The sequence below is a fragment of the Bufo gargarizans genome, chromosome 4 (genome assembly GCF_014858855.1).
Source record: "Bufo gargarizans isolate SCDJY-AF-19 chromosome 4, ASM1485885v1, whole genome shotgun sequence".
Taxonomy (NCBI): domain Eukaryota; kingdom Metazoa; phylum Chordata; class Amphibia; order Anura; family Bufonidae; genus Bufo; species Bufo gargarizans.
Window position 1 is genome coordinate 236192828 of NC_058083.1, and position 13757 is coordinate 236206584.

General features: G+C 41.9%; 1 pseudogene; it reads right to left on the minus strand.

The window, feature by feature from the left end:
- Window positions 1–2009: 2009 nt before the first annotated feature.
- Window positions 2010–9944, minus strand: LOC122935349 (annotated as a pseudogene).
- Between the last annotated feature and the right edge of the window lie 3813 nt (window positions 9945–13757).

Consider the following 13757-nt stretch of genomic DNA (forward strand, 5'->3'; position numbering starts at 1 on the left):
TAATAGCTTTCAATTAGTAAACTATGAGGCTAATTATAGAACCAAAAGGATAAAACATAAATGTTTTTTTTCCAGAAACTGATCCAGAATAGTTTACAAGATCAGCAAGACAATCTTAAGTTCATTTATCTAAATGTAACACATGGTGCTAGTCAACCTATAACACTTAAATGAAAACTCCACTTTAAAATTATAATTAGTTGAATAATTATGACTGAATGTCATGAATACCCAACAAACTAACAGACAATAAACAGATGAAGCAAATACATAATAACTAGAAATGTGCAAACTTCTTGAAATTAAAGGGACTCTGTCACCAGTTTCTAACCCCCCCTTTTAAAACTATTGTTCTCTCCATGGTGCCCTTGTCATTACAAAGCTGTTGTTATAAGATAAATCCGCCGTCTAGTTTTGATAAAAATCGCTTTTATCTAACCTGTCAATCTTCTGGATAAGGTGCCCAGGGCGTTTCTGAAGGTCTGAATCTGCCGCTCTCCGCCGCCGCCGTTGGTGCCCAGCTCCTCCCCTGATCCTTTCAGCGCCACCTGGATGTAATGAAATCCGCCTCCGGCTCTCCTCAGTGCCCCCTCCTCCTTTTCAAAGATCCCGCGCGTGCGCACAGGCCTGTGCCTGATGCGCCCGTGCGGACTTTTAGATTCTGCCTCGTTGAGCGAAGTGCGCATGCGCGCGCACGTGCGCGAACATGCGCGAACACGCGCGAATGTGCAAACGCGCGTGCGCTTCGCTCAACGAGGCAGAATCTAAAAGTCTGCACGGGCGCATAAAAATCGCTTTTATCTAACCTGTCAATCTTCTGGATAAGGTGCCCAGGGCGTTTCTGAAGGTCTGAATCTGCCGCTCTCCGCCGCCGCCGTTGGTGCCCAGCTCCTCCCCTGATCCTTTCAGCGCCACCTGGATGTAATGAAATCCGCCTCCGGCTCTCCTCAGTGCCCCCCTCTCCTTTTCAAAGATCCCGCGCGTGCGCACAGGCCTGTGCCTGATGCGCCCGTGCGGACTTTTAGATTCTGCCTCGTTGAGCGAAGTGCGCATGCGCGCGCACGTGCGCAAACATGCGCGAACGCGCGCGAATGCGCAAACGCGCGCGCGCTTCGCTCAACGAGGCAGAATCTAAAAGTCTGCACGGGCGCATCAGGCACAGGCCTGTGCGCACGCGCGGGATCTTTGAAAAGGAGGAGGGGGCACTGAGGAGAGCCGGAGGCGGATTTCTTTTACATTCAGGCGGCGCTGAAAGGATCAGGGGAGGAGCTGGGCACCAACGGCGGCGGCGGAGAGCGGCAGATTCAGACCTTCAGAAACGCCCTGGGCACCTTATCCAGAAGATTGACAGGTTAGATAAAAGCGATTTTTATCAAAACTAGACGGCGGATTTATCTTATAACAACAGCTTTGTAATGACAAGGGCACCATGGAGAGAACAATAGTTTTAAAAGGGGGGGTTAGAAACTGGTGACAGAGTCCCTTTAATTTCTGGTCCGATTCTAATGAGTCAGTCAGAATTGATTTGGGTACGAAATAAAGTCGATCCATATTAAAAGTGCTCCAATTGACCTGAAAATGTGTGTATGACAGTCCGAGGTCTGTTAGGACGCATATTTTTTCTCTCTTGACTTTTTCTCTTTTTTATTTTTTATAATCCTCCCTCCCATTTTTAAGCACTTTAACACAAGAACAGCGTTAGTAATGTCAGAGCGATAGTGATATATATAGCTATGGGTATGGTTGACTGTATTAACAAACACCCTGTTTAAAAACACACTACACTGTCAGATATGTTATGCTTTAAAAAAAAAAAACATTCCTAAACTTTCCCTTATTGGGGGCAGATACCTATTGGTGTTTATACGCACACACCAAAAAAAGGTAAAAAATATCATGCCTTAGGTATTCCCCACACAGTCACTAGGAAAAATGAGAATCTGGGGAAAAGGGAGGGGGTAGGGATAAGATTTAACTTTGCTGCTTTCTCTTCAGAGCTTCCACATGTTCTACATGTCCTCTACCAGCCGCCCAATATTTGTTATGTGCGGAGAGGAGACACTCACAATCTTGTCCTTTTTTATCTGCCAAGTGAGACTTCCCCCAAGGTTCATTGCCTATGGCCCACTCTTGTTTGTCTGCAGTCACAACATGACAGTAGTGGTCAGCTTATAATGAGCCGTGTGGCTGCTCGACTTCTCCAGCACTTTCACCACATGCATGGAGTCCCAGCATCCTTTGATCTTCTTTGTACCATCTCCAGCTTTTTGACAAGGATTACTCCAGCAAAACCATGATTCAAATCCCAGAGATAGACGGAGATGCCACCATTAAAAAAAAGGTTTCTGTACTGGTCGAATGCGTTGTTGGCTTTTGTAACGGATCTCCTGGCACCCCGACTGGGTACCTCCATTGATGGATGCTCCTAGTGCTTCCCGAGGACTCCCAGCACTCCGCTCGACACCATAACCACCACAGGAACAAGGAACAGGAACAGCTCTTACAAGAGCTAGGGGTTATAACCAGGGGAGTATACAGCGTAATGCAATCCCCACACACATGAGACTAGGCTCTCTCTTGAATTCAAAACACTTTATTGAAGATCAACTCAGTATATATACAGTTCAAGAAGTCTAACAACATAACGCAATCAACCATGAACAACATGCAAACGGACATCTTTACCCCCTCCATAATGAATGAATAGGGAGAGAGGAGACACATGTGATGGAATTATCTCCTGAATGTATCAAAGGTTAACTACTCATCTAGGAGTCGGCTGCTCCTAGAGTCAGCTATCTTAATCCTATCACTAACACAATCAGTGGGAGTCTCAGTGCAGAGTTAACCCCTTTTTGTGTTGCTGAATCCACACCATGCACTTTTAATGGGCAATAGGAAATATGTGGCATATAAATTCCACACACAAATCAGGGTTCATAGTTTCTTGTAACCCCAAAAGGTCTGAGGGGGTCTCCATAGTTCTGGGTCCATAGTCCGTAGGAAGAAGGCTGGCCCCCAGGCTTCTCCAGCAGCCCCAGTGACGGTTCAGTCCGTCACAGCTTTCATCTCCAGCTTGCGCAGACAGGAGGACAGCATGGCTCCATCTTCCAAGAGTCAGTCATACTTATTGCTCCACAGTGACTTGTAGGAGTGACCATCTCTGTTATAATCACACAGCAGGTAGTTTTGCCCTCCACCTTATGCCGAGTGATCTTCAGGGGCTGGTCAACTGAGGACAGGAGATCTTCACAGAGACTGGGTACCAATCAATGAGGTCACTGAGGTCAAGCAGGGAGATGCCTCTTTAAATGTAAGGCATAGTGCTGGTCACTCGTGGCTGCGATAAGTGATGGCCAGGCTCTCCAATGCTTTTACAGTTCACTATAGCTGTGCCCCATATGCCTAGCGGCGCCTCCTCTTCCTTAGAACCTAGAAATTAACATCTGGGTCAGTTGATCAAGATCTCTGGGCCCACAGGATATATACATTTTAAGAGGTGATTTCGTTTAGATAATAATTTTCAAATACCCTCTTATAATGTAAAACACAGAGACCCTGCTGCAACATATAACTTCTATGCATCTGAATCTTACAGCAGGGCACCTTAGTCAGGATAGCCAGGCAAGTAGAGTCATCCTGGACAGGAAATAAGCAAGGTGTACTGCCCTAGGTGTACTCAGTTACAACCTCCTAGTCTGGTGCAAAGTATCAGCGCAGCAGAACTGATTGAATACTTTGGCAGATGACAGCAGGCAGAGCTTAACCAGTTCCTGATCACCTGTTGGTTATATGCGTCTGAGCGGTCATCCTTCATCTCTGCATGGACATTTTAAACATTGTTGTGCAAATCGCAGCAGCAATAAGAGCAGGGATCAGCAGGGCTCCCAATTAAGAGGGCAGGGGTGGTTTTTCACTGTCCCCACCTTCTCCATTACTCTAAGCACATTGCTCTAAACAATGGCACTTGTTGCTCTGGTCCCAGAAGTCATCATCGCCGGGCGTCAGAAGTCTGCATGAGCTGTGGGTCTTAGAAAACACAGGTCAGTTTTGCGACGAGGTTATATGATTTCTATTACAACAGAATTTTTTCTTTTTGATGGTCAGTATTTTCTTCAAAAGTCAGGCGTTTCGATTGGTGTAACATTTTTACCAATATTTTGTCGCTTTGTGAGAGAGAATTTTTCCTTTTGACACATGTAATCCTTTCATATCCTACATCATCTGCTATGCTCATTATATCTATAACTTGCCCATCATTTGGAGGTGTTGTGAAGAGACTGTAACAGAGATGGAGGCTTATTTTAATTGTAATCCCTTTAATCTGTTATTTACATAGAAACATAGAAACATAGAATGTGTCTGCAGATTTGGCCCATCTAGTCTGCCCAATATACTGAATACTATCAATAGCCCCTGGCCCTATCTTATATGAAGGATGGCCTTATGCCTATCCCATGCATGCTTAAACTCCTTCACTGTATTTGCAGCTACCACTTCTGCAGGAAGGCTATTCCATGCATCCACTACTCTCTCATTTAAATTTTGTCATTATGCTTGTCAGGACAATTTTGGGGATGTGAGTCTCATTGAGAATTGCATAACAAAGGTTGTTGAAAGTACAAACCGGATTCCAAAAAAGTTGGGACACTATACAAATCGTGAATAAAAACTGAATGCAATGATGTGGAGGTGCCAACTTCTAATATTTTATTCAGAATAGGACAGAAATCACGGAACAAAAGTTTAAACTCAGAAAATGTACCATTTTAAGGGAAAAATATGTTGAATCAGAATTTCATGGTGTCAACAAATCCCCAAAAAGTTGGGACAAGGCCATTTTTACCACTGTGTGGCATCTCCCCTTCTTCTTACAACACTCAACAGACGTCTGGAGACCGAGGAGACCAGTTTCTCAAGTTTGGAAATAGGAATGCTCTCCCATTCTTGTCTAATACAGGCCTCTAACTGTTCAATCGTCTTGGGCCTTCCTTGTTGCACCTTCCTCTTTATGATGCGTCAAATGTTCTCTATAGGTGAAAGATCTGGACTGCAGACTGGCCATTTCAGTACCCGGATCCTTCTCCTACGCAGCCATGATGTTGTGATTGATGCAGAATGTGGTCTGGCATTATCTTGTTGAAAAATGCAGGGTCTTTCCTGAAAGAGATGACGTCTGGATGGGAGCATATGTTGTTCTAGAACCTGAATATATTTTTCTGCATTGATGGTGCCTTTCCAGACATGCAAGCTGCCCATGCCACACACACTCATGCAACCCCATACCATTAGAGATGCAGGCTTCTGAACTGAGCGTTGATAAAAACTTGGGTTGTCCTTGTCCTCTTTGGTCCGGATGACATGGCGTCCCAGATTTCCAAAAAGAACTTTGAATCGTGACTCGTCTGACCACAGAACAGTCTTCCATTTTGCCACACTCCATTTTAAATGATCCCTGGCCCAGTCAAAATGCCTGAGCCTGTGGATCTTGCTTAGAAATGGCTTCTTCTTTGCTCTGTAGAGTTTCAGCTGGCAACGGCAGATGGCACAGTGGATTGTGTTCACTGACAATGGTTTCTGGAAGTATTCCTGAGCCCATTCTGTGATTTCCTTTACAGTAGCATTCCTGTTTGTGGTGCAGTGTCGTTTAAGGGCCCGGAGATCACGGGCATCCAGTATGGTTTTACGGCCTTGACCCTTACGCACAGAGATTGTTCCAGATTCTCTGAATCTTCTGATGATGTTATGCACAGTGGATGATGATAGATGCAAAGTCTTTGCAATTTTTCGCTGGGTAACACCTTTCTGATATTGCTCCACTATCTTTCTGCGCAACATTGTGGAAATTGGTGATCCTCTACCCATCTTGGCTTCTGAGAGACACTGCCACTCTGAGAAGCTCTTTTTATAACCAATCATGTTGCCAATTGACCGAATTAGTGTTAATTGGTCTTCCAGCTCTTCGTTATGCTCAAATTTACTTTTCCAGCCTCTTACTGCTACTTGTCCCAACTTTTTGGGGATTTGTTGACACAGTGAAAATTTGAATTAACGTATTTTTCCTTTACAATGATACTTTTACTCGGATTAAACGTTTGATCTGTCATCTACGTTCTATTACAAATAAAATATTGACATTTGCCATCTCCACATCATTGCATTCAGTTTTTATTCACAATTTGTTTAGTGTCCCAACTTTTTTGGAATCCGGTTTGTACTATTTATCATAAACCAATGGAAAGCAATACTATTTTGGTCATGCCGCCCCAAGCATGTTATTAAAAATATTACAGTGGGGGAATTTATTTGTGCCAATCTAAACTGTTCCACATCAGAGCATTATGAAAGGGAAACAACTGCTATATTCTCCAAACTAAAGTTAAGACATGATTCAGACTGGAGTTTGCAGCAAGTGAAAAAAAATTGCAGATGTAGGAGCTAGTGCAGCAACCAGGCTGCAGGGGCGCACATGAGTGTTGGTGGCCGGATGGGCGCAGTAGTCGTACTGATGGTTTCCTGAAGCTCCCTGAGTCAGCATACATTGAGGCTACGGGTGCATTGGTTCTGGGGTTTTCCTGCCTGATGGCGAATTAGGTACCCTTGATGTTGCAGTTTTACGGTATGAGGCTGGGTCCTAGCTGTCATGACAAAAGCACCTTGCTGTGCAAATGTATTGTGGTATAATGATGAGACCGGTCTTGGTATACCAGATCCACAGTACTTTCCTGTAGCCGGTCAGCAGGTGATCCACAAAAGAACACGTGAAATTCAGGTGTTACAGTTGATTCAAGTAGTACCCAAAGGTTGTTTATGGAGGCCAGCTTCACTCTCTCTTTATCAGACTGGTCAATCTCTCCTTTTCCCGGCCTAAAGGGATGCAATTTCTCTATCATCAGATATATATAAGTATACAATATCCTCATAGGGATACAGTCTATGAACAGGGGGCCCTCCTGTCCTTTTTTATGGTGGGCAGCTTGTAGCTTACATTGTTTCCAGCACATGCAGAGGAAGCTGTAGCCAGAGTAGCGGCGATTATTTTCTTTGCCAAAGTCTGCAATCCTTTTCTGTAGGCTAAACCTTTAATAGATCTTTTCCTTTCTGAGGGCGGCCACATAAATTGCTTGTGGGCTGTAGGGCAACGGAATCTTCCTACAGGAGCTGCTCCTTCCTGCTCTGAGGTGTTCACTCCTCAGCCGTCAGCAATTAACTGCAGAATCTTCCTCCTAGAGATGAAGGGTGGAACCACCGCCGACTTCCCTCATGTGACTTCCCACTCCCTATAAAACTTTGTGGGATTTGTACTACATGTACAAATTATATGAAATACAATGATATTAACACTTTCAATGCTTTGCAATGTTTTTCTGGACACTGCACAGGGATTATCTCAATCATAACATCTGGTCTTTTTTTTTTCAGTCTGTTTTAGTCTTGAATGCCGCATTTGTTATAGTATCAGAGAATTCAACCCTGTCCTACATCAGGATCCAGGTTTTTCTAAATATGTAGCCCTTAAAAGCTCCATCACTGTTTCACCCAGCTTATGTTGATTCATCCCAAAAACAAAGTACTTGGTTGCAAGTTAAGAATGATAAAATTGATTCTACTGGTTCTAAAGTCTTCTAAATGGCCCTTAAAAGCTCCATCACTGTTTCACCCAGCTTATGTTGATTCATCCCAAAAACAAAGTACTTGGTTGCAAGTTAAGAATGATAAAATTGATTCTACTGGTTCTAAAGTCTTCTAAATGGCCCTTAAAAGCTCCATCACTGTTTCACCCAGCTTATGTTGATTCATCCCAAAAACAAAGTACTTGGTTGCAAGTTAAGAATGATAAAATTGATTCTACTGGTTCTAAAGTCTTCTAAATGTCTCGAAAATTTGGGATTCTAAAAAACTTGTGATATGAGAGAGAGAGAGAGACTGACTAGTATGCTCATATTGTTTTCTGGGCAATATATACAGTGCTGCTCATATTTATTCATACCCCAGGCAAATTTTGACTTAAAGTTACTTTTATTCAACCAGCAAGTAATTTTTTGACGCAAAATGACATAGGTGTCTCCCAAAAGATAATAAGATGATGTACAAGAGGCATTATTGTGGGGAAAAACAAAACATTTCTCAGCTTTTATTTACATTTGAGCAAAAAATACAAGATGTTCCGCACTGTGGAAAATCTCAGAGGACGTGGTCGGACACCAAAAGTGACACCTGTGCTGGCCAGTAGGATAGTTAGAGAGGTGAAAAGAATCCAAGGATCACCACCAAGGCCATCCTGGTGAATCTGGGCTCTATTGGTGGCAATGTCTAAAGGCAGACAATCCAACGGACACTGCACACTGCTGGGTTCCACGGATGCAGAACAGGCACACAAAAACTCACTTGGCCTTTGCAAAAGCTCATGTGGACAAAGAAGAAAACTTCTGGTCTTCTGTGTTATGGTCAGATGAAACAATTTTTTTATTGTTTGGTCACAATAATGTTTCCTTCATTTGGCGTAAAAAAAAGGAGAAGCCTTAAACCCAAAGAACACCATCCCCACTGTCAAACATGTTGATGGGAACCTAATGCTTTGGGGGTGTTTTTCAGCCAATGGACCAGGGAACCTAATCACAGTAAACGGCACCATGAAAAAAGAGCAATACATGAGGATTCTCAACGACAACATCAGGCAATCTACAGAGAAACTTGGCATTGGGCACTAGTGGACATTTCAGCATGACAATGACCCAAAACACACAGCAAAAGTGGTGAAAAAATGGTTAGCAGACAACAGCATTAACGTTTTGGAGTGGCCCAGCCAGAGTCCAGACTTGAATCCAATTGAGAATCTGTGGAGGGAGCTAAAGATCAGGGTGATGGCATGAAGACCCTCCAACCTGAAAGATTTGGAGCTCATTGCTAAAGATGAATGGGCAAAAATACCTGTGGAGACATGCAAAAAGCTGGTCTGCAATTATAGGAAGCGTTTGATTGCTGTAATAGCCAATAAAGGCTTTTCTATTGATTATTGAGAAGGGTATGAATAGTTTTGGTATGAATATATATATTTACCAGAAACCTAGGCTCTCTCTCTCTCTCTCTCTCTCTCTCTCTCTCTTTCTTCTCTATATTGTCCTAGAGTCTTTCCATAAAAATATAAGTCCTAAGAGACCAGAGAGTGTTATATACCATTAGAGCATATTTGATTTGGGTAGAATTGATTCATACTCAGACCCAAAACGAATTTCAAGAAATGTGTTCATCTAATACAAGAGCCCCTTTAGATGTGGGCATAAAATTAGTTTTTGCTGTTCATTTATGTCTCCCTTTCGTTCCTTCAGTTCTATGGTAACAGGTAAATATCAGGTATAACAGTATTCAGCAATATGTCAAGTGTAATACCAAAGTTGTTGTTTACTTCATCACCTGTAGTGCATGCACCATTCAATATGTTGGATGCCCTAAAGGTAATTTGAAAACCAGTATCAGAAGGAACTTCTTGGATTATGGTTATTCATCTCCTCCACAGAGCATTTCTGGAGTGTTATTACACTGGTAGTTATTCATCCTTAAAGGTGTAAGGCATAGAACGAGTCAATTCACCTTTATGTGGTGGTGACCATCATGAGTAGAGAAGCCTTTTGGATATTCGTGTTTAACACTTGCACACCTGGAGGTATGACCAGGTGCCAAGACTAGAGCTAAGCGAAGTATTCAAAAATTCAATTCGGCCGCTTCATCGAATTCTACAAAAAAATTCACTTTCTGACAAATTACTTTGTCACGAAGCGCATTTCTTTGTAAGAAATGTGTGCAATGACAGGGAGAGGTGATTGCGCCCTTCAGATGCTGCATTCATAGCTGATCGCAGCATCTGACAGTAAAAACATAGTGTAAAATAAAAAAATAATACATTTAATCATACTTACCTCTTGCGCAGCCCATGATGACGTCATCACGTCGGCCAGCATGGTGACATCATAAGTAATCAAGATGGTTGCAGCTACCATGAAGCACGAGGAAATTTGCTTTGCGAAGTGGACTTCAATTTGCTCAACACTAGCCAAAACTTTATTTCACATTATTAATTTCCCTTCTGACTAAATGTATTTTCTGCTCTGTGCTGTGCTATGTTATGTTGTTTTGCTGACATGTTGATTTCAATTTATTTTGCATCTGCATTGTTTTTATCAGATTGTAAGGTGGGAAACTGGGATATATAAGTGACTAAAAGCATTGATGCATTCGATACACGTTGGATGTAATCTTTGCATTTGTCACTTGGATTGTACTTAGGATGTTTCATGAAGCCTGGAATATCTTCATACATTGGAAGCTGGACTTCTATTTTACTGGCCTGTGGAGCTACACAAGTCCATGCATCCGTGCAGTGTGGTGAGCTGACTGAAAGTCTTGTGTTTCCAATCTGCTCTATAATATGCTGCCTGTAGCTTACATTGCATTTTCATGGATCAGCTGCAGTGGTGATGCTACAGGGAAATTAAACACGTTTTTTTCTGTTTTTCTCCGTTGGTTTTATACAAGTAATAAGCTCAATCATTAACCTGGAGAATCAAGTGTCTCATCTCCAGTTATCAGTCTTTCCTTTCAGTGCTTATGACATGACACTGACAATAATCAACATAATAAGGTTGATTACTGTTATAAAGTGGCAATTCGATCAGGTCTTCAAACCCAGTGAGGAGACGAAAATTTGTAAGTACGTTCTTTATGGGCATTGTTTATATGAAGCTGAAGGACAGTTTTGAATGTCTTTGTAGAAATGCATAACAGCTTAATTCACTCACAAAGACCAGAGTTACAGCATTTTGGAAGGACTAAGAATTCCCAAATGAGGATAATTTACAGTTCAGTAAAAGGTTCAGACTGTGTTTTGAAAATAATTACATTGTATCATAAAAATCCTTCAGGTCAAAGACTTTTAAATCAACAAAATACATTAACAGCAATTAGCACTAAAGCCTTGGCACGATGTCCCTCCATTGTGTACAATCATTTGCCTTCAGGACTAAATCAAGTTAGTGTGCTAGAACTGCATGTACTAACCATCAAAGCTAATTTGTTTAAATTAATTTGCTTTAGGGTTAACAGACAGTCCTCAGAACACACACAAACAGTCATTGTAAAGATCCACTGCCCTTTTTATGCAGTGCAAATATTGGGTTTCACACTAGCAGTCTGCTGTGAAATTCAATCATACTACACGAATGGGGAAAACACTGTAATGGCCATTCAGCAAGGTGTTCCATTGGAATGCTTATAGCAACCATTTCTTATTTAATGCAATGTAATATTTAACAATAAGAGAACTATTGCCGAAGAGCAGAACAAGGGATTAAAGGGGTTGTTTCATCATGGACAATGGGGGAATATCGCTAGGATATGTCCCCGTTGTCTTATAGAGACACCTATATCGAGAACGGAGCCCCGCAAGGTGGTGGCTGGAAGACTCCGGTACAAGCCGGCTCCCATCAAGCCGGCTCCCCATAAAAGTGAATGGGAGCGTACCGCTATTTTCGTCGGCCCCGTAGAAAATGAATGGAGGGCAGCTGCACATGCACAGTGCGCCCTCCTTCACTTGCAGGGCCCCGTTCTCCCAACGCTGGGACCCACACATATAAGACAATGGGGGCATATCCTATGCCCCCATTGTCCATGATGAGACAGCCCCTTTAAGTTAAGGGAATGGTCACTACACCTACAGTGTACTATACAGATTGTTTTTGGGATTGGTAAATTCATTATCTTATGAAGCTGTTCTAAAATATTAAACCCTGGACAAGGTATCATACAGCATAGTTAGTGAAGTTAAAAATGACAAAAATCCATCAACTTCAATATATAATCCTACAGATCCAGAGGAAGGCAAAATCCTCCATGAAGTAGTTGCCAATTGGCTCATATTATGATGAAAAAATCCTGATTATAAATTTTATAATTAGAGTAATTCCCTAGACCTATGACTGATCGCCAGTACTCAAAGTACATTAATATTACAAATAGTTAAATAATATGTAATTGAAGCATATGTTTATAAAGGCTCACAATAGACTAAAACAATTGAACTATATCATATGGCATCACTTACAGTTCATACTTTGCAGCTGAATACACAAGTCGGGCAGACTGTGAACCGTCACTTGAGGAACCTTCAGGAGAAGAGAAAGAGACTCCCCAGGGTAGTGGGGAAGGTATCACACAAAGTTTCTTGTTCAGTCTTCAGAAGTCACACTACTACTTCAAATATTGTGACTCAGAACCCTGCTCTTAACTGATAGGTGGAACACGAGTACTTCACATTTGTTAGTTTACTGCTGATGCAGTGCCAATCTCAGAAAGTGCAGCATATATATAGTATGGCTGCATTTTGTGAATTTGTTATCCATTGCAGTGCTTCATAATTTTGCCCCATGAGTTGATATGTGGTTATTTAACATCATTATTGCATATTGAACTAATATAACTATGTTTGGTTTTCCTGGTTGCAAACAAAAAGAAAAGTATTTTGGGTGGTTAGGGAAAACTGATGGCACAGCTGATCCTTTATTTTTCTATGGGAATTATCCAAGGCCCTTATTTCTGCAAAAATGTCCAACATTGGCAACATCGGTAAACCTAACCAGTGTTATGCCAGCTTTTTCATTTCTTTTTTGCTAATGAAGAGGAACTAGTCAATGCAGCCACAATTGACATCACTTGAGCACTTGGACACAAAGGGCACAATGAACACAGCTGAGAGGAAGATCAGAAGCAATGTCAGAAAATATTACTTTATTGAAAGTGTAGTAGATGCTTGGAATAAACCTACCTGATTAACATATACAGTATCTATCCTAAGAAAGAAAATAAGGAGAGAATAATGTAAGGGCAGACTAGATGGATCTGTTTAGTTTTCTGCCTTTGGTCTACTATGTTTCTTCTTATGTATTGCCTACTAGTGCCAGACACATCATTCCCATCTTAGTTGAAGCTAAGCCTAAACATAGAACCAGATTTTTGTTCCTATAGGGCCCTCAGGAGATTGTAACAAACATCAAACCACTGTCACCTGACCAAAAACTCCTTTTAAGGGTCCTATCTATATTTTAAAACGTTAACCTTTATTATTTACTTTTAAAACAAAAATACTCAGAGAAACCAATATTACAAGGTAATTAAAAATATCAGGTTGCAGTTACGGGCAAAGTCAGTTAATTTATGTCTGTTTTGGGCCACTGTTGCTCGCTCTACATTCTATTTAAGAGGTGGTTAACCTCATGGATACTCTGTGGCCATGTATCACCGCAGGTTAGCAGGTGTGTTTTCAATGGGGAATTGTTTGGTGTCCCTATAGGTCCTAAGTATAGGAGTTTCTATTGTAAATAGATGAGATGTATTCCTATATCCCTATGCGACAGACATCCATCATTTATTTACACATCTCACATGCTGGGAGATCAGGCAGTTTTCCTCCGAACATTTGCACAATATGTATTGAGCTGGACAATGATTGCGACCCTGCTGGTTGTGGAGCTTGCCCTATACTGCAACCTATCTAAAAATTGTAGATTGTCAATACCCCACCCAACATGTTTCGCCGTGATGCGGCTTCGTCAGGGAAGTTGGGGTAATAGTGTGACACGCTCTGTTTTCGCCTGCCTAAATAAACTATCTATGCCCTCCCAAACTATGGGTTCCACCAATCGAGTTGTGTTGCTGCGATTGACATGTGTATTAGCCCATCCTGTGGGCTTCACCAGGATTGGCAG